The 21,492-nt window shown below is 34.7% G+C and overlaps 1 non-coding gene across 1 annotated transcript; it reads left to right on the top strand.

Annotated features, from left to right (window-relative positions):
- The first annotated feature begins 20,628 nt into the window (after positions 1-20,628).
- LOC112319379 (U6 spliceosomal RNA) lies at positions 20,629-20,733 on the top strand. Its single transcript, XR_002976325.1, has one exon. It is a non-coding gene; the product is annotated as a U6 spliceosomal RNA (small nuclear RNA).
- The last annotated feature ends 759 nt before the right edge of the window (positions 20,734-21,492 follow it).

Raw genomic sequence — 21,492 nt, 5'->3', positions numbered from 1 at the left:
TGACTTTCAGAATCTGAAGCAAAGAAAGAACAAGATATTTTCTAATGAATTTTGGAAGCTCCTTAAATAAGGTGTGAGAAACAACACATGTAGGGGAGATGGAGGAAAACAGCCCTCTATCGGCTGAAACAGAAACTCCAGTAACAGGATTCTCCCTGTCTGTTTATGGTACCACATGAGAACAGCCACCACGATGGCCAAGTAAGCACCAACAGCAGAGCAAAGCAGGAGGCGTGCACAGGGAGCACCAAGCTCCTGGCACCTGGAGAGTTCCCAGGTAATCACATTCACCAGACACAGCCAGGAGTACTACTGCCCAAAGCTGCATGTTCCCAGAACAGAGCAGAGTACAACAAAAAGGGGAAGTGTTTTTCCTCATTAAGATTTATAGTGTAATCATAAGCCCAGGACCTAACTGGTTATTTGGGAAAATTGGGAGGTGAGAGACATAAGTCTGACATGGGCAGCGCACGAGCCTCTGACAGGGAAGGTAAGGGGTTTTGATGATTAACTGTGTTTTTGGGTCATTAACAATGAAAAGCATTTCAAATGAGCATTCAGGAAAATGAGCTTTGCCTACCTTAGGTTACATGGGATTCTTAACAGTGTCAATTTGCTTTAAATTTATCTCTATTTATATCATGTAAACTTTAAGATGGAATCCTACAGCTAATTTATATCACAGAGTTTGAGCTTTTTGATTATATAATTACTAAGGATGGTTCATGTCTTCAAATGACTCAGCTGTCTTTGATAAAATAACAAGTTTGTTTAATTTTTGCTCTGTGGACTCAACTAGAATAGAGTTATAAATTTTAAAAGGGTAAATATTTGGCTACTTTATCCTATGAAATAAAAATACATCTTATTCAGTAATAAAATTACCATTCCAGAACAGGGTAAGGAGTAATTGAATATATTGCTGATTATACTGTATTTGAAAAGAGAGGAGATATTCTAGGCTGCTAAACTACTGCTAGTTAAACATAATGGAAAATATAACATGTTAAAGTTTAGGTCTATGATTACATGAACATCTGGTTATATATCTTTTTATATATTTACGGTTTTCAGATATTCTCATTTTTGCATTCTTGAATAATTACCATCATTTAAGAAGGTGTATTTAAAGATGTTCACAAACCAAAATTTTGCCTGTCTTGCTTAATCAGTGTGAGAACGCACATGTGAAACAGAGAGAGGAAAGTAACGGTACCTACTTGACGGCATTTCTCTTAGCATGGTGGTGTTTTCAGCCTGAGAAAATAACAGGGAAGTTTCTCCCCTGCTGCCACCTTGTGGTTTAACATGTCTGAACAGCCTTGGAAAGACTTGTCAGACACAATATTTTTAATATTTTCTCCTTTTTTTTAAATAGAGAAAATCTATGTAGGAACTACTTGACTAGTTATTTAGAAATAAATAACTCACCATAACATTGATTGTACATGAAAATTATATTGATATACCTCATTTCTCAACTACGTATGATATGTAGAATATAGGTTACACAGCATAGATTCATAGAAATTTCATCTTAAAGGAATTTTAGCTACAATATAATCAAATCCTTTAATTTTACAAGTGAAAAAATCAAGAAATAATAGCAAAGCCTTATTTTGTCTCCTGCTATATTATGATAAGGAAAGAGAAAAACACAAATACAGAATGTGGGTCTTTAAAGAGTATAGGACAAATAATTTTAAGAAATAAACTATCTTAAGTTTGATAAGGATAGTTCCAGGTGGTCCAAAGGTGCAAGTTTTGAGCTGTAAAATAATTAAGTCCTGGGATGTAACGCACAGCACAGGAACTACTGTGATGCACATTTGAAAGTTGTGAAGAGACTGGTTCTTGAAAGTTCTCATCACAAGAAAAAAAGGTAACCAACTCTCTTAAGTGATGGACGCTAATGAGACCTACTGTGCAATCTTCTCAAAGTGCATACAAATGTCATATCATCATGCTGTGTGCCTGAAACTAGAATAATTGTCAATCATATGTCAATAAAATTTTTAATTAAGTTAAAAAATAGTTAGAAATGATAGCGATAATAAAAGTGAGACATTTAAGTTACATTTTTAGTGCCTACTATGAATGAAGGTATTTGGAAACAATTTTCTTTCCTCTCCAACAGTACAACAGCCACATTTTAGTTGGTCTGATCTCCGACCTTGCCTTAAAGCCAGACTAAGTCCTGATCAACGGCATGTAAGGGCAGGTGACACACAGTTTTCAGGTCACTTCCTTAAAGGGTTGTGCCCTTTATGCCTCTTGAAATGTAGAAATAGCTATTTTGGACCATGTGAAAGGGGAGGAAAAAGCCCAAGGATGGCAGAGCGAAATGTTAGAAAAACTTGGGTCCCTAACACCGTGGAGTGATCATACCAGCTCTGGATTTACACACACTCTTAATATAAGAAAGGTTACTTTGTAAGAAACAAAACAAACTTCTATATCATCTCTATGAGTTTGGAACTCTTTTACTACAGCTAAATTTATATTGGAACCCAATAGAATGTGACAATTTTTAAATTGGTAGCTGACAATTTGAGAGGCTACAGAAAAATGATGACAGGTAGTGCATATCAGTATGTAGGACAACCACAACAAAATATCACAGACTGATGGCTTAAACAAGAGAAATTTCCTTTCTCACGATTCTGCAAGCCAGAAATCCAAGATCGAGTTGTTGGCAGAGAAGATTTCTTCAGAGATCTCTCTCCTAGTCTTTCAGATGGCCACCTTAACTAAGTCCTCACGTGGTCTTTCCTTTGTGTGTGTGTCTGTCTGTCCTAATCTCCTCTCCTTTATAAGCTACTAGTCATCTTGGATTAAGACACATCCTAACGATGTAATTTTCATTTAAGTATCTCTTACAAGATCGCATCTCCAAATACAGTTATATTCTGAGGTACTGGGGATTATGACTTCAACACAGGAACTTTGGACATACACAGTTCATCTCATGACAGATTGAAAGTGTTTATTGGTAAATATAAAAATGCTACTTAGCAGACACTTTAGATCAAAATACCAGTAGCACAAACCAAAATTAAAATATAGTGGGCAAATCTCTCTTAACAAAAAATATCAAAAGCTCTGTCTTTGTGGCCCCCCATTAATTTGTTTACTCTGGCCTATGTCTCCTCAGTCTCCTTTTCTGCTTCCTAAGTCAATCTCAAAAGGTTGGCCAACTCTCACTCTCCCTCCCAAGCTTGGTCCAAGACCCTCCTCATCCTGGGACATACTTTCTCTCATTAGTTCACCTCATCCACTTGCATAGCTTCTAATATTCCCTGCCTCAGTCTTTTGCACATCTCCAGGCTCATACATTGGTAAATTGCCTACCTGACATCTCTACATGGAAATATAATATGTATCTCAAACTTAATGTGCCCAAAAAAGAATCCTTGACTTCTTCCCCTAAGCCAATTCTTTCCTAGGTTTTCTTGTCTTCATAAATGGCACCACTATTGACAACTTTTCTAAAGCCAAAACCAATGAATAATCCCTGATTTCTTTCTCTACCTTCCAATGTCCCTATGTTCCTATGTGACAACAGCAGCTCAAGCATCACAATGTCACAGACACCCCTGCAGCAGCTCCTCTGTGCTCTTTGTGCTTCTACTCCTGCCTCTCACAGCTCATTTTCAACTCAACAGCCAAAGCCAACTTTTTAAAAAGATAAATCAGATCATGTCACTCTCTTGCTTTAAACTCACCAAAATGGTTTCCCATTACACATGAAGTACCATCCAAATCTCTCACTATGTCGCATGTAGGGCCCCATATAACTGTCTCCTTGTCTGTACCTCTTATAATGCAACTTCATCACATGCTGCTCCCCCCTTTACAAGGTGTGCTCCTCCACACTGGCTTTCTTTTGAATGTGCATGGACAGTTTGGGATCTTTTCACCTGCTATTTGCTCTGCTTGGAACTCTCTTCCTCTAGAAGGTCACTCAGGTTCAGTGTTTCCTTGCAGTGATGCCTTACCTGACCCACACCAGCACTCTTTATTGAATCACTGCCCCCCCCTTTTTTAGAGTACTTACCATAATCTAAGCTTGCTTGGTCAATTTATTTGTTAATTTGGGAATTATTTGTCTTCTCCAGTGTAACATCAACTACCTGGAAGCAGGGACCTCATGTCATCTACTCTGTTCACCAAATTTTCCATAATACCAAAAGCAGGGTCTGGAGGTAAAAGAATGCATGAAAGCTGTGAGCTGCTTTGTGGAATGATATAACCACGACAGTTGAGCAGACACTGGGTGGATAGGACCTGGAAGAAGATAATGCAATGCTGATGGTCAAGGCATAACTCACAACATTTGTGAAAATTTCCTCCTTCGAGTGAGATTTAAGGTATCTGTTCTCTTTGAGAGATATTCTTCACATTCATCTGTATTCTAGTAGCTCTGAAATACATATACCTTGGATTAACTATTTCCCTGAATTCTGGGCTTAATTAACAAGTACTTCTTAGACATCATATGTAAATCTCACAAGTACCTCAGACTTAGCATGTCCAAACAGCAGTGCTTGGTTTCTTCCTCTTCCTTGATCTGAAAGTCAAAAAGTCTGAAGATTTTGTTTCTAATTCCACTACTCAATATATAACCTTGAGCAGCTCTTTTCACCACTCAGGGTTTACTCCATCTATAAAACAAAAGAGTGTATCTAAGTGGTCTCTATTTTTTCTCACAAATGTATCTTTCTATGATGTAATGACTGAGGAATATTAAGCCTTTCTCCTTCCACCACATCTGAGCAGTTGCAAGAGTGACCCGGCAATCAGTTGTTCTTTTGGACCAACAGTGAACATAGTCAGATGAACTCTGACTGTAAGATAATTTGCTAAGAGGGCCAAACATTTCAAGTACACTTCCTGTCACTTGACATTTTTAAAGACATACCTTTGAGGACCAATCACACCCTTCACTTTTTATTTATGTACCGTATAATTCAGAAATTACAGCCAAAACAGATCTACATTTTCCTCTACAAAAGTTTATTTTCTTAGGTCCTACATACATTTAAAATTTTGGCTAACATCTTTCTTTTTTTTTTCTGAAAACCCCTAGAATATTTGCACCTTCTTCTCACTATTTTTAAGATTCATTTGTCAATTGATGCCTCTTTCCTGAATCACTGTTTACGCACACACACACACACACACCCTGATTCAGTTTATTTTTCCCCAAATGTCCAAGATTGTTCCTTACATACAGTAGGTGACTGATATATATCACAGAATAGAGATTGTTATTGTATCAGAAACTTACCTCTACCTCTACAAAAAAAGGTTTATGAAGGTAAATTTGGATTCCACAGATGAAGAAAATTATTACCCAAGTAGTGCCAACTGGCAATACAGCAACTGAAAGTGAAATGTCTCAAGTTCAACTCAAAAGAGAAACTGTCACAAAAAATGTATAAATTACCCCTTCCCATTTTATATTAACATGTCCAAGTCTGCTCAATTCCCTTTCATCACCATAACGATTTAAAACCAGTACAGAACAGTTAAGATTGTAATAAAAAGAAACAAATAAAGTAATTTTGATATTTCTCTGTAGGACTTAATCCAATAATCTTATCTTATCTATGTAGAATATTATAATATCAACCCAGTGTTCCTGCTAGCTAACCCAGTAAGTACTTCCTATGCATCCAAGCACAGCAGCTCAGTGGCTGTGACAGTGTGCTGGCCATGGAGTTCAACAGAGCCAGCTCTTCGGGACCCCGACCTCACATGGTTCACTTCTGAATTTTGAAATATGTATTCATAATTTTGTATCCTTTTGCTTAAAGTAAGCTGCCAAAATTGTATAAACTTTGGGCCTTGCAAAACCTGGATCTGCCTTCAGATACGTGGTATGTCATTTAAATCCATGTGTGTCTATCATCTAGCCTTCAAGATGCACAAATGACTTCAATTCTACAAAAGTAAAGTGTAAAAGGCAGGGAAGCGGTTCACAGCCTAATTTACTACAAAAGGTCTGTAAACTTCTTAAGTGTTGGAATGAATTATCAAATACCTACAAATAGTCTATTTCTTTGATTTTAAAAATATACTATGTTAAATTAAAAAGGTTATTATTCAAAATATAGTTAACAATTATGGTTTAGATAATTAACTTCACTTATAGCAGACATTATCAATCATAAAGTTTTCTTAGTAGAAGAAAGAAAAATATGTCTGTGGGGTAGGACGAAAAACTGGAGCCAAGGTAAGTGGACCAGTGAAAGTTAAAAGGATTCTCTTTCTTAAATAGTTATCTAGCACAGCTAACCATATGGTGATGAAGATTGCTTTTTGGGGCCTTTCCAGGAATGATGAGTTTGTGTTAGAAGATCAGGATAATCCTACTTCTCATAAAATAGACAAGAAACTGAGAAATACTTAGAGATACACAAGTAGAATCTAAAAAAGAAGAACATAGCATTGGCATTGTCCCACTTAACACATGGGAAGACAGAAGGCTAAGGGTACTCTGTCAGCAAGGAATACAACACACATAAAATAAGCAGTCAGTTTAAATTTAAACTAAACTATACTTGCAACATAGAATACAAAAGCCAAAAACACACTGAATCTATTGAGGGTGGGTTTTTTTGACTTTAGAGGAAGAAGCCTACACAAGCATCCTTGGCAGACAAAAGATGATAGAAAATTAGATGTTAGGTGAGTTTGTGAGCAAGGAGAAAAAAAAGAATGGCAGCAATATACTTTCTTTTTTTATCTTTACTGTATTTTTTCCATTACCTTTTAGTCCCCTTATACCCTCCTCCCCCCAGCAGTCACCACACTGTTGTCCATGTCCATGAGTCCTATACTCTCTCTGCTGGGTAAATAATGAATAATGAAACAGCAATATGGAAGAAACCTCCTTATGTGATTTTCTTCATAGGATTCAAGAGAAATCAATCTGTTTCCTCTCTGTGCACTTCACGATTTGAAAGGAGCAAACAGACTGAAGGTCAGAAAACTACAAACAGTGATCACTGCATACATCTGAGGAGAAAAGAAAGATCCTGGGAGAAGGTGGGGTGGGTGGCAGCTACCACAAATCAATTTCACATAGTATGCATCTAAAAATTTAAATCTGTGTTGGTCTTGGTCAACAGACCACTTTGGATCTGCCTGCTTACTTAGGAGTGGGGACAGCAGGTGAGCACCTTGGGGTCACACAGGGCAGCTCAGGGCAAGGGGAAGGCAAAGGCTCATTAATTGTACCAGTCTACTGAGATAGCAGTCCCAGAAGTTGCCAGAAATTACCCCACCATAACAATTTATTTCTAATTAACCTTTGTACCATAATTTCTATTTGATGCCACAATTCATTGAATATGCCTGACAAAGTTTGTATGTAGTATTTAATTGGTATATATTAAGCTATATTGCTATATATGGTGGATAATTAGAAATTGATCAAAGTTCCGTCTTCCATAAAGGAGAGCAGAGTTTAGTTAAGCTAATTTCTCAGCAATCTAACATTCTGATGTGGTTTAAAGGTGAAAATAAATTAGTAACCTATTCTCTGATAGGATTAGGTACACTTGCCAAGCAGAGAAACTTCAATTTCTGTTTACTGTTACTCCTTTTAGTTCCGTAAGGCACAGGTTTTAAATTGTTAGGATACATACAACAAAAATAAATTATCTTAACAAGAATACTCAGTCCCATCTGACTGTGATTGTTTACATAAAACCTATTCAAAATTTGATAGATAGACTGGATAACCTCTGGTAATAGAGGAAAAATGATAAACAAGAAACTTCTAATAATGCTAGGGGACATATTGAAATACACTCTTAGATGCTAATGGAAGGTTTATAAATTGGTATAAAACATTTCTGGAAAAATTCAATAAATTCTATCAGAAAGGCATTACATTGTTTATACTTATCATAAATAATTTTTCTTCTAAGAATATATTCTAAGGGAACAATAGAAATTCAATCAAATGTTAATGTAAAATTATGACTGTCATAGCATTATTTGTAATATTGATTTAATGGGATCAATTTTAAGGATTAACAAGGGGAAATTGTTTAAGTAAAGTATCCCATCTTCACATTGAAAAAGCATAAAAAATATCCTTAATCATAAAATCTACCAAAATATTTATATTATAAATTAAAAGATAGAGAATAATTAATTCATCATAACTTCAACTATAGCTAGAGGTAGAGTTGCATAGAATGATACACTAAGTTATAAAATAGAAATCTCTTGGAATAGTGGGAAATTTTTATTTCTGTATTTTACACAATGAGTATGTATTACTAATGTAAACAAAATATTGAAGATGTGGATCTTTCCTCTACCTGAACGTTTGAAGATATTAAATACCTATTCCTCTTAAATGCTAAAATCATTTGCATGAACCAGAAGTTAGACACAAACATGCTATTAATTATACTTCACCAAAATAATTTTTTTCATCTGAGTAATCGTAAATACAAAGCCTGGACTTTTAGGACCTTGTTAAAACTAGAACCATTGAAAGAGAAAAATTAACTAGTAATGTTAAAAGAATTGCTATAAAATCATTATGATATGATGTATGTCAGTGATACCTGAGTGTTAGAGTGGTTTATTTTAAAACTGAAAGAAAGAAAGGAAAGAAGGCAAGAAATATGGAAGGAAGGAAGGAAGGAAGAAAAATAGGAAAAGATAAAGAAAAGTATAGAAAAGAAAAGCAAACAGAAATAACTACTTTAATTCCAGGAGACAAAAATCATGGAGCCCCTTAGTATATAACCTATAGGTTTGTCCAACACTCTTCAAGTTTCTAGGGCAACAAAATCAATAGGTATCTCTTTTGTATGATTTCCAATTCTTTGTTTTTCACAAAAGGGAGGAAATATTCTGGAATCTAGACTAAATTAGGAAGGGCTAAGATATGGTTCTACGGATAACCAAGGCTATTAAGTAAGGAGAAGCAGAGTTTGCAACCTCAACATATGCCTTTGGAGTATTGGATATTTAAGCTGATTAAGAAACAAAACACTCAGAAAAAACTTTTGACCTTCCTCCTAACTGCCTAAAAGGAATTTAGATAGAGGACCTGCTCCAGAAGGGAAATATCATCACACATAATGAAAGTTTAACATGAATTAGTGTGTGAGAGACAGGGAGGAACCTAAAAAGGCCCATTTGATCAAAATCCTCTCTGAGCCCCATTGTTAAAATCACATTTACCAAACATCTGCTTTTCCAATTCCATATGAATTGACACCCTGCCCTGTGAATTCTAAACTTCAATATTCCCTTCTTCTTAGCTCTAAGTGGCATACAAGCCTGAACCAGTCAATGTGTTCTTGGATCTCATATTCTTACAGAACCCCCATGTGTACATGCAAAGTAAACCTGGACATTTTCTCTGGTTAATCTGTCTCATGTGAATTTTGATCCAACCAGAAAAATGTAGAAAAGTAGAAGAAAAATTAATTTTTCCTCTCCTACATAGATGTACATCGGGATTACAATACTTGCAAATAAGATCAGGATACAAGGACTCCCTTTGTTAACTTCCAGAGCTCTTCAAATTCTGCCTTTTTGCTCAGCAGTTGGACAACATATGCTCAAGTATGACTCGATTTTACACCAGCAGACCCTGTGGTTGTCACGCAAGCATTCATGAGAATAGCCAATGGGAATTATAAAGCTAATAATAATTGGGTACTGACTCTTTCCTTATGGACTGTCTGTCAACCAGGCAAAGCCCAGAAAACTGATGAAGAGCAGATGGTGAGCCTTGCTGTTTTTATAAAGAGTGGGTACTGCCACTTTAAAATAAATTAGAAGACCTATTGGAAAATGTATCTGGTATGAAGTATAGAGGGCCTGATGACATGGGACTAGACAACATATTCAGCCCTAGACCCTTGGTTTAACTCTGTGCTAAGGTTAATGAGGGTTATTGCTATTGACATAAGAAACACCCAAACCTGTAGAGAATTTTTATGAGTTTTTTTTAGCCAAATTGATGACATATGCCGGGAATCAAGATCTCAAATGCTCCAGCAAATAACAGTTTTGCAGCTTTTATTCACTGGAAATTTAGGAGGGAAAGTTCATGGAGGTGGGAGACAGCAAGGCAGGGATTGGATTACAGGATAACAAGTTTATGTGCTTTCTTGAGGGTTAATACCCCCTTAGAGAGCTATTATTTCTGACATTTCGAAGGTGTGTTAACCTAGGTACACAAGAATAATGGACAGAGCTGGCTTGAAACCTTCCAAGAAAGAATACATAAGCCTGGGGCATGACTACCCCCATGACCTGCCCAGTTAGCAATTCATGATCACATCATCCTGTGAGGTTACTTTCCATAGAACCTATTTTTGTTCATACTGCCTAGTATTTCATCCCCTCTAAAATGAATAGCTGGTCATTTTTGAGTAAATAAAATAGAAATGGAGGGTATTTAAGATTCAGTACATTAAGATTTTTTTCTTGTGAATGTTTTATTTTTTCCTTTTCTGTGGTGTTTTTTCAATGAATTTCAATTATTTCTATGAGGGGAAAAAAAGTTTCTTATTAATTTAAGGCCAGCAATCAACACACTGCTTTCTTTCTGTTTTGTATCCACTCCAACAGAAAAAGATAAACCCAGGAACCAGTAGCCTAAGCATGTTCGGACATTTATGGGTTGTTGAGAGGTATGAGTGCCATGCCTCAGGCAGAGTCAAGTGAGAAGAACAGCAGAATAAATGCAGAGGAAACCAAGATGTTGTAGGGGAAAGCTAGGAACGTCTAATTCCCTTGTTGTGTAAGTACCTGGGTTTTCATTCACCACATAGTTCTCCAAAGGTAGACAACAGAGATTCATGCAACAATAAAAAGGGTGGGCCCTGGGCAGCATGGCAACAAACCTGTTAGGAAAGAAGTAGACATGAGTCTTCTAGAGAGGTGCATTCTGGTGCTACCTGGGAATCCCTGAAAAGGCAGAGAAATTAAATTAGGGCCCAACCAACTCTCACAATGGAACAAAAGTTTTGCACATATAAACAAAGTATTTCACCGTTGTGATTTATCTGAACCACCACTTCATATGTATATGTTGGTGAACCCCAGAACAGCCTGAGTAAGAGGAGTATACAGTGCAGGCCCAAATGCTTACATCACTTCTTCTGGACAAAAACAATGAAAGATTATATCCTGCCACTTATGGGATACCCCATGAATTTTAGAAAAACATGCATTTAATACACAAATGTTAACAAATGTAAAAAAAATTATTTGCTGTAATCCTTAATATTGATTTATAAAAGGAATGCCTCAGTAGGTCAAGGGTGTACATTTCATCACCATGTGAGTCAAGGAAAATAGCTTTTTGATGAATATCTTACCCCAAATGGCTTTATATAAATATGTCTGTCAGGCACCAAGTGGAAATAGGCACAAGCAGAGAAATGGAATTCAAAGCAGACATCATCTCTCAAAGTCTCTACTTTATATTACTGATGACCATTTAGTACCATCTTAATAATACAAAAAATGGCCATGTTATTAGTCTACATATGATGATCAATTAGTTAGCACATTAATGTTGTTTTTACCATGAATGATTTACAAATGCCAGGAGTTTATCATAGTTGTTATCACTTTTATTACTTTTTTTTTTGCCATACATTATTCCAGGGACCTTGGAATCAATACCCACAATGAAAAACAGAAGAAGTATATATACATGGCATTATCCTTTTTTAAATGGTCTTATTTTCTAGAGCAGTTTAAGGTTCACAACAAAAATGAGAGGAAGGTACAGAGATTACCACACACTCTCTGCCCTTACTGGTGTATACCTCCCCATTATCAGTGTCCCCCGTCAGAGTCATACAGCCATTACAACTGACGGACCTGTATCGCACAGAATTATCAGCCTAAGTCCCTACTTTACATTTGAGTTCACTCAATGTTATGCATTCTGTGGGTCTGGAGAAATGTACAGTCATGACATGTATTCATCCTTAGGCTATCATTTTGCCCTAAAAATCCTCTTTGCTCACCTATTCATTCTTCCCTTCCCCTTAATCCCAGACAACCACTGATCCTTTCACCAACTCCACAGTTTTAACTTTCCCAGCATGTCACAGAGTTGGAATCATAAGTATATAGCCCTTTTATATTGGCTTCTTTTGCTTAGTAATATGCATTTAAATTTCCTCTGTGTCTTTTCATGGCTTTATAACTCATTTCTTTTTAGTGCTAAATAATATTCCATTGTCTGATGTACCACAGTTTACCCATTCACATCTGGAAGAAAATCTTGGTTGCTTCTGAGTTTTGACAATTATGAATAACGCTGCTGTAAACACCTATGTGCAGGTGTTTGTGTGAGTACAAAGAAGCACAATTGCTGGCTAGTATGGTAAGAGTATGTTTTGTTCAGTAAAGAAGGAACTGCCAAATTGTCTTCCAAACTGGTTACTTCATTTTGCATTCCCACCAGCAATGAATGAAGATATGTGTTGCTCCACAGTTCAGCAGCATTTGGTGTTGTCAGTGTTCTGGATGTTGACCATTCTAGTTAATGTGTAGTGGTATTTCATTGTTTTAATTTGCATTTCTCTGATGATGTACAATGTGAAGCATCTCTTCATGTGCTTATTTGCCATCTGTATAATCAGTTCTGTGAACAAAATTTAAGGTCTTTCTCCATTTTTTAATCAAATTGTTTGTTGTCTTAATAGTTCTTTGTATACTTTGGTCAAATGTGTCTTTTATAAATAAATTCTCCAAATATGTAGCTTCTCTTTTCATTCTTTTGACAGAGTATTTTGCTAACCAGAATTGTTTTTAATTTGAACAAAGCCCAACTTAGCAATTAGCTCTTTTATGCACCATTCTTTTGATGTTGTAGCAAAATATCATCACCATACCCAAGGTCATCTAAGGTTTCTTCTACATTATTTGCTAGGAGTTTTATAGTTTTGCATCCTATATTTATATCTGTGATACATTTTAAGTTAATTTTTATGACGAGTGTAAAATCTATGTCTAGATTCATTTTTTTTGCATATTCAAGCACCATTAGTTGAAAAAATTATCTTTGCTTCATTGCATTGCTTTTGCTCCTTTGCCACAGATCAGTAGACTGTATTGTGTGGGTCTATTTCTCAGCTCTCTCCTCTGTTCCATTTATCTATTTGCCTATTATTTCAACAATAACCACAGCTTTGAATACTGTAGCTTTATAGAAATTCTTGAAGTCAGGTAGTGTCAATATTCCAACTTAGTTCTTCTTCTTCAATATTGTGTTGTCTATTCTTGGTCCTTTGGTTCTCCATATAAATATTAAGAATCAGTTTGTTGATATCCACAAAATAACTTGCTGGGATTTTGATTGTGTTGAATCTATAGATCAAACTGGGAAGAATTGAAATCTTGACAATATTGAGTCATCCTATTAATGAATATGAAATATCTCTCCATTTATTTAGGTCTCTTTGATCTTTTTCATCAGAGCTTTATAGTTTTCCTTATATAGATCTTATGGGTTTTTTAGATTTATACTTAAATATTTTATTTGGGGGACTGATAATGCAAATGGAATTGTTTTTCTAATTTCAAATTCCACTTTGTCACTGTTGGTGTATAGGAAAGTGACTGACTGACTTCTGTATATTAACCTTGTATGTTGCTATCCTCCTACAATCACATAGTAGTTTCATGACTTTTTTTGTCAATTCTTTCTGATTTTATACATAAATGATTATGTCATCTGTGAACAAAGGCAGTAACATTTCTTCTTTCCCAATATGTGTACCTTTTAATTCCCTTTCATGTTTTATTGCATTGGCTAGGACTGCCAGCACAATATCGAAAAACAGTGCAATAAAAGGAATCCTTGCCTTGATCTTAGTGAAGAAGACTCAGGCTTTCACCATTGAATATGATGCTAGCTATAGTTTTGATTTTTGTTTTAATAGATATCCTTTATCATGTTGAGAAAGTTCCCCCATCTTTCTCATTTACTGAAGTTTTTATCATCAGTGCATGTCGAGTTTTGTCCAATGCTTTTCCTGTTTCTATTGATACTGGTCCATAATTTTCTTGTAATATCTTTGTCTAGTTTTGGTAATGCTGGCCTCATAGAATGAATTAGAAAGTATTCTCTCTGCTTCTATTTCTTGAAAGAGATTGTAGAGATTCAATATAATTTCTTTCTGATATATTTGGTAGAATTCACCAGTGAACCCATTTGGACCTGGTGCTTTCTGTTTTGGAAAGTTATCAGCTGCTGATTCAATTCTTAAATACCTATAGGCCTATTGAAACCACTGCATTAAGTTTTGAAAGCAGATTAAGAGGGGATAGGAAGAGTATCAGAAAATTTAATCTTACAGAAGACCCAAAGTCTCCACTTAATTTACTTAATATTTAATTGAATATATAATTGTGTGAGGAGTAGTACAAGACTCATCTGCATTCACTACTTGCTTGTAATTCTCACATTATGGATTAGTTTTATACCTCCTTCTAAAACAAGAACTAATAGTAGTTATTACACCCAATTCAAGTCAAACCGAGTACAAATTAGTAACTAAACACCTACAATGCAGGTCAAGTCTAACCTTAAAGAGGTTTGGTATGGCAAAATGACATAAAAGCAATGGGCTTATCAGGGATTAACATGAGAATGTTCTAACATTAAAAGCTTTTCTGTAGTAGCAATGTTTTTTTTTTTTTTTTCTCCCAGGCCATCACATAATGGAAGAGAGGGAGGGATAATAACAATAGCTAACACTTTCTTGGCACTTTCTGGTTTCAGAATGATTCTTCTAAGCACTAAAAGACTTCTTGGAGAAGAATTAACTTCAATTAAGTCATAAAAATGAGAAAGATTTTTTCAACAATTAGACAAAACATTGGCAGATATTCTAAGCAAAGAAAGAACATGAATGAGAAAAACAGAAGGTAAGAAAATAGAAAATATGATTAAAGAAGGCAAGACAACTGCACAAGTAGGAAGAAAGTAAGAAATAAATCTGAACACAGGCAATAGCTACAAGGTAGAACATTGGATGCTATTTATCTTAAGTGGAACAACAAATTGATGTCTCTCTCTCAAATCAATAAATTAAAAAATTAAAAATTAAAATGAATAAATAATAAATAAAATATTAGCTCATTGAAGCATTTTTTCCATCACTTTCATAATAATTATTCTTCTGAGAAAGCTTTGGGAATGAATAACTTATTAAGAAGTAAGCAGATCATCACAGTATAACTATTTCTCCTGAACTGTTTTTCAGAAAAATAAAATATTTTTTTAAAAATGGCAAAGTGCCCCAAAATAACTATCTGAATTTTTACTAGCCTTGAAGGTACACAGAACTTAGAGAAACATTTAATTTACTTGGGCCGTGAAAATAGCTAAAGAGAAGTCATATCAAGGAGATATGACTGTGTTTCAGTTTTGTCCTTTGCTCTTTTCTGCAGTTGGATCAAAGTACATAAATTCATTCACAGAAGCACATATGAAAAAACTTACCATTCCATTTTGCTGTTTCTGAAAGCACGATGATCTCAGCTACACCTTAAATACTGTTGAAAAGTGTTGCGATTGTAGGAAATAAAAACTAGATATTGTGCCTAAATTATGTGATGGCTTTTTCTCAGATGGAGAGTTTTGTTTTTATTTTGAGAACCAACTAAGTTTTTTAAGTTAAGCATGAACCTAATTATTGTAATTTTAATTATTTGACTATGTGCATGCTTTTCTTCTTAGAACATAATTTCTCTAGGAGCAGGTACCAGATAGTAATAATTTCTGTACTCTCAGAAATATCCTGACATATAGTGGGTACTTGGGTACTCACTAAATGTATACTGAATTAATTGTGATATTTTTCACACACACAAAAAAAACTGCTCTGAGGATCCTTTGCCATTTTTGTAACAAGTTCAAAATGTTCCCCAATGGCTACAATGCAGTTTTTATGGAAGAGACTACAGATTATTTCTTCTAATATTTCTCAAAGTCATCATGTCCATCAACAATCCCTGAGCATTCACATTTTTATGGTGCAGAACTTCTGCCTTTCTTTCTCAGAATTTACAGAAACAATGCAGGTGGTAGCCTCAGGTCCAATGCTGAATGTGTGTGTCTTTACAAACATGTGGAACATAAAATGCTTTGGGGCATACGTAAGTGATGTCATGCACAGACAGGAGAAGACTTTATACTTCTTCTAAAGCACATATTGTCCACTCTGGAAACCAAAATCTCAACTTCAGTTGTTTACCTGCTGGTTGATTCAAGTACTTCTCCTGAAAGTGCATTCTCTCTCTCTCTCTCACTCATCTCTTCTCATTTCAAGGATTATGTATTTTCACTACAACTCATTTTAGTCCATTTTGTGACAGAAATGATACATGAATGTGTAAATCTCAATTATGAAAAGTTCAAATAATAAGTATATAGAGTAAAAATTAAGTCCTTACCTTCCTCTCTACCCCATTATCCTTCTGGTAGTAACTGGATAACAATTGGTATGTATCATTCTGGACATTTTCCTTTGCATTTACAAACATATGTAGAGGTGCAGATATGTACACATTTTATTTGGAATAGTTATTTTGAAGGTTTTATGAACATAAATGGGATTGTGTTTTCTAATTTTCTTTTTCCCCTCAACTCTCCAAAAGATTTCCCTGTCATACCAGCACCTTATTTTACAGAAAAGGCAAATAAGATCCAAAAAATAAAGTAACTTGCCCAAAGTCACATGGCTATTAGCCTCAAACTTCAAGGCAGATTATTCCCTCAATTCAGTAAAGTTAAAGAGATTGTGCTTCTGGTAGCAATTAACAGAAAACATCACAGGGGCTCACCATAGTGAAGGTCTTGTTTCTCACTCACTCTACAAGTCCACCACATCCCTTTTCCTCCAGAATTCAGGAAGAAGCTTCTACCAATCTCACAGCAAGGGAAGGAGAGATGCCAACCCACAACCTTTCTCATAGCCACCCCAAACTTCACTCCTTGGCTCTAAAAGGTTCTTAATCTTGTACCATTACCACGGGGCTGTAACGATATTTCCACATTCCATTCCAACAGTGAATCGTAGTAATTTTCCATTATGCTATTGAGTTATGCAATCTAGAAGCTTATGCAATCTAGAAGCTTATAAGAAGATTTTTCTTCCTTGAGTCCTCCATGGTATTAATGAGAGAGAAATAAAAAGATAAACTATTTCTAAAAATTAAATATTTAAGTGCTGCGCAATTCTAGAAAAAAATGGATTAGTCATACTAGAGTACAGACTTTTCTTTTTAAGTTTTATGAGCTAATTATACAACCCACTGACAGGAATAATACTCTTTTAATGGCACTTATTGTCTACAAAAAATGCTTTTATTTTATTTTTTTAAGATGCTTTTAAACAGATAAAACTAAGGAAGCTGTTGAAAATTCTGGACATTTATTTATTTTTTAAAGTATATTTTATTGATTAAGCTATTACAGTTGTCTTTTTTCTCCCCTTTGTTTCCCTCCATCCTGCACGCTCCTCCCACCACCATTCCCCCCTTTTAGTTCATGTCCATGAGTCATACATATAAATTCTTTGGCTTTTCCATTTCCTATACTATTCTTAGCCTCCCCCTATCTATTTTGTACCTACCAATTATATTTCTTATTCCCTGTACCTTTTCCCCCAATCTCTCCCCTCCCCCTCCCCACTGATAACCTTCCATGTGATCTCCATTTGAGTTTAGTTTTCCCAAGACGGGTCAGTCTCAGAAATAATTAGTCCACATTGGTGCTGTAATGGCAGGCTCTGAAATGCACCAGCCGGGAAGCCCCTCCAGGAGTGGTTACTGTCCTACATTCTAAAACTGGAGTTCTATTTTGGGGCAGTTTCCGGACATTTGTTTCCCTATTAAAATAAATTCTTCCCTACTTTAACCTCCATCCCATGAGATCATCCTCATTTATTTTATAAGAACCTCTGGATAATTATTTTTAAAATTCATTTCTAAATTATGACATCTTAGGTAGAAGAACATTTTTAAAAGACATCATAGTGTTGCTTAGAATTAGACCTGTAAGGCAGCTAGTTATTTAAATTTTGAAACACTGATATTTCCATTTTGTTATCATGCAGGAGGAAAAAAGATCTTATTTGGACTACCAAAATAAAATTTAAAAACAGATTTTAGTGCACCTATATAATTAGAAAAGCTGTTAGAACTATCCCCCTTTATGTATAAAGAAATATACATAAACCTACTTCTTCAGTATACCTTAGAAAGTAATGTTGAAATAAAAGCCATAAACAAGAAAATAATTCATTTGGTGTTTATATAGTTACTTCCCTACAGTAATCATAGAGCCCCTCTAAAAGTTTATTTGTATCCTATGAAGAGTGAAGTATAATGAAATCATAAGAATGAAAAGTTTATTCAAAGCTAAATGTTTAATTACCAAAAAGTCAAAATTGAGTTGTTATGCCAAATTAGCCACCCTTTATCATGAATAGATAAACACATGAATAGAAGACAAGAAAGGACTAAAAATTTGTGATTTCATTTTCTCCCTCAGGAAACAAAAGAAAACGCTCGATTGTGAAGCAGTGAGACAGACTTCTAATTTTATAATGATGGTCCCCAAGATTAAGCAGCAATTGTTCTCTTTGGTTATACAATTGTTAATTCAAAACCACCAAAAAAGAAAAATCACTTAACATAAAGATAACAGGCCAAGGATGGCTAAATGGGAACATCTTGCCTATATTTGTGAATTCCAGTGTACACCACTTTGAAAAATGATGCTTTGGCTTGAGAATGCAAAGTTATTCATTCTCTTCATAGGTTTTGCAGTGGAAAAAAAAAAAACAACTAGATGACACAAACAATATGAAGTAATTTAACAAAAATGTTACTCAGTAAAATAGAAATTTTATACCCATTAAGCAAAGATAACATTGTAATTATAAATTACATGGATCCTAAGAGCTCATCTAACACTGTCTTTTTCTTCCCAATGACCCAAAGTCATTGTGGTTTCTGAAATATAACCAAGGACAGTAATTAAGGTTTAATGCTCTATCAGAGAAGGCATCATAGACTCAGGGTCCTTGATTCCAAAGTCTCTAATTAGTGATTTGCTTGTTTGTTTTTGTTTGTGGTTGGTAGGAATGCTCAGGAGAATAAGCATTAATTTAACAGTTTCTAGAGAACTGGAAGACTATTACTTCAATGACATCTGTGAATTGTTTTATGTATATTAACAATTATATCATGATTATATGATATATAATCATATACAAATGATTATGTATATATTATTAGGAAACAAGGTTTATGGTCTAAGAGAAATAAATACACATATAAAATCAATGGATTTAAGTAAAAACTTGTAACTCATGTTTACAATAAGAAATAGCAACATGATCTTAAAATGCATTTTTGTTAAACAAAAATAAATGATGGTAAAAATCCAAAACGATGACAATACCAAATTCTAGGAAGGATATGAAGCAACAAGAATTCTCATTAATTTCTTGTGGAAGTGCAAAATGGTACAGTAACTTTGGAAGACAGTTTGGCGATTTCTTACAATACTAAACATACTCTTACCTAGAATTCAGCAATCATTCTCCTTGGTATTTACCCAAGTGAGTTGACAAATTATGTCCTCACAAAAACCTACACAGAGTTGTTTATAGTAGTTCTTTCACAGTTGCCAAACTTGGAAGCAACCAAAAGGTCTATCAGTAAGTGCATTGATAAACAATGATACATCTAGAAAATGAAATATTATTTTGCACTAAAAAGAAAAGAACTATCAAGCCATGGAAAGCATGAGGTAAAAGAAGTCAGTCTGAAAAGGCTACATACTTTATGATTAACTACATCACATTTTAGAAAAGGCAAAATAATGGAGACCATAAAAAGATCAGGGATTACCAGGAATTAGAGGGGAAGAAAGGATGAATAAAAAGAATATAGAAGATTTTTAAGATGGTGTAACTATTCTGTACAATACCAGAATATCATTACATGTTTGTAAAAACCCATAAAATGTGAAGCATCAAGTGTTACTCTTATATAAACTATGGACTTTGGATGTAATGATGTGTTGACATTTCTTCAATTGTAGCAAATGCACCACTCAGATGTTGCTAGTGGGGGAGGCTGGAAACATGTAGGGCACAAGAGACATCTCCGTACTTTCTGCTCAATTTTGCTGTGAACCTGAAACTGCTCTAAAATATAAAGTCTATTTTTTAAAAAGTATATTTTTCTCCGTGTCCACTGGAGAAAAAAAAATCACCCTGGCAGTAATGAACACTGCTAGTGCCTAGACTGTAGTATCTAATGTCTTTCTTCACTAAAAATAACCCAAAACTCCACAAAGAAATGGGCGATTACAAGGCTGGCAAAGGAAATATACAAGATGTGCCTGAAACATCTTATCATAACAGAAAGCAATAAAACTATGAAAACTTCTGTGGCCATTTCCAATGTACTCAGGAATCAAATTGAAGAGCCTTCTCCTGGGCTAAGTTGAGGTAGTTTGAGTCTCAGGAAGAATTACTGCAGTAAATTGAAATAAGTCAAATGAGTTCAGAAGCATATGGTTAAAATACATTTCGCATGCTCACTTGGCAGCACATACACTAAAACTGAAATGGTACAGAGAAAACTAGTAGGACTCCCACACAAGGATCAAACTTCAATCATGAAGCATTTCATGTTTTGGGGACAGATGGTTACTACTGTGTGGTGGTCACTTTATAAGGTAAATAAATGTCAAATCACTATGTTGCTCACCTGAAACTAATATAATCTTGTAGGCCAACTACACTTCAGTTTTTTTTAAATAATAATAAATAAATATATTTAGTAGTTTCCTTAGAAAGATGCTGGCAAAGTAATTTTCTTAAAAACAGAAACACTGAGAAAATAATCAAGAATGTATCCTTTTTTATGTGAAAAAGTTGAATAACTAAATCAAATAGTTGATTATTTATAGCTATATTCTGGCTTAAAAAGGGGGAGGGAAAAATAATAATATTAAAATATTCTCACTTTGCAAATTTATAATGAAATAATTAATCTAAACAATGATCAATCAATCATTAATGTGTGCTAACATCACAAAATGAAGAACAACCAGACATTAGGACTTCCTGACATAAATATACAATAACATTCATAAAACAATTCTAACCAAATAAAATAAAAATCTAATCAAACTGAACCTGATCAGACCGCTAGATTTAACTATCAGTTTAGAGGAAATGCAGGTAAAATGAACATGTCAAGAAATACCACAGAGACACAAAACAAACCAGGAGGACTAAAGGTCACCAGTTGGGAAATTTTGAATACCACTGGGTATTTAATTACTCTAAAAATTGCTTTGTATTTCCAAATAGTATAGAGGGTATTGTAATTGTGCTTTTAGAAAGGTCTTTATCTTTAAAAAGTATTTAGTTAAATATTTAAAGATGAAAG

The sequence above is a fragment of the Desmodus rotundus genome, chromosome 11 (genome assembly GCF_022682495.2).
Source record: "Desmodus rotundus isolate HL8 chromosome 11, HLdesRot8A.1, whole genome shotgun sequence".
NCBI lineage: Eukaryota > Metazoa > Chordata > Mammalia > Chiroptera > Phyllostomidae > Desmodus > Desmodus rotundus.
This window is presented reverse-complemented; position numbering and strand designations above follow the sequence as displayed.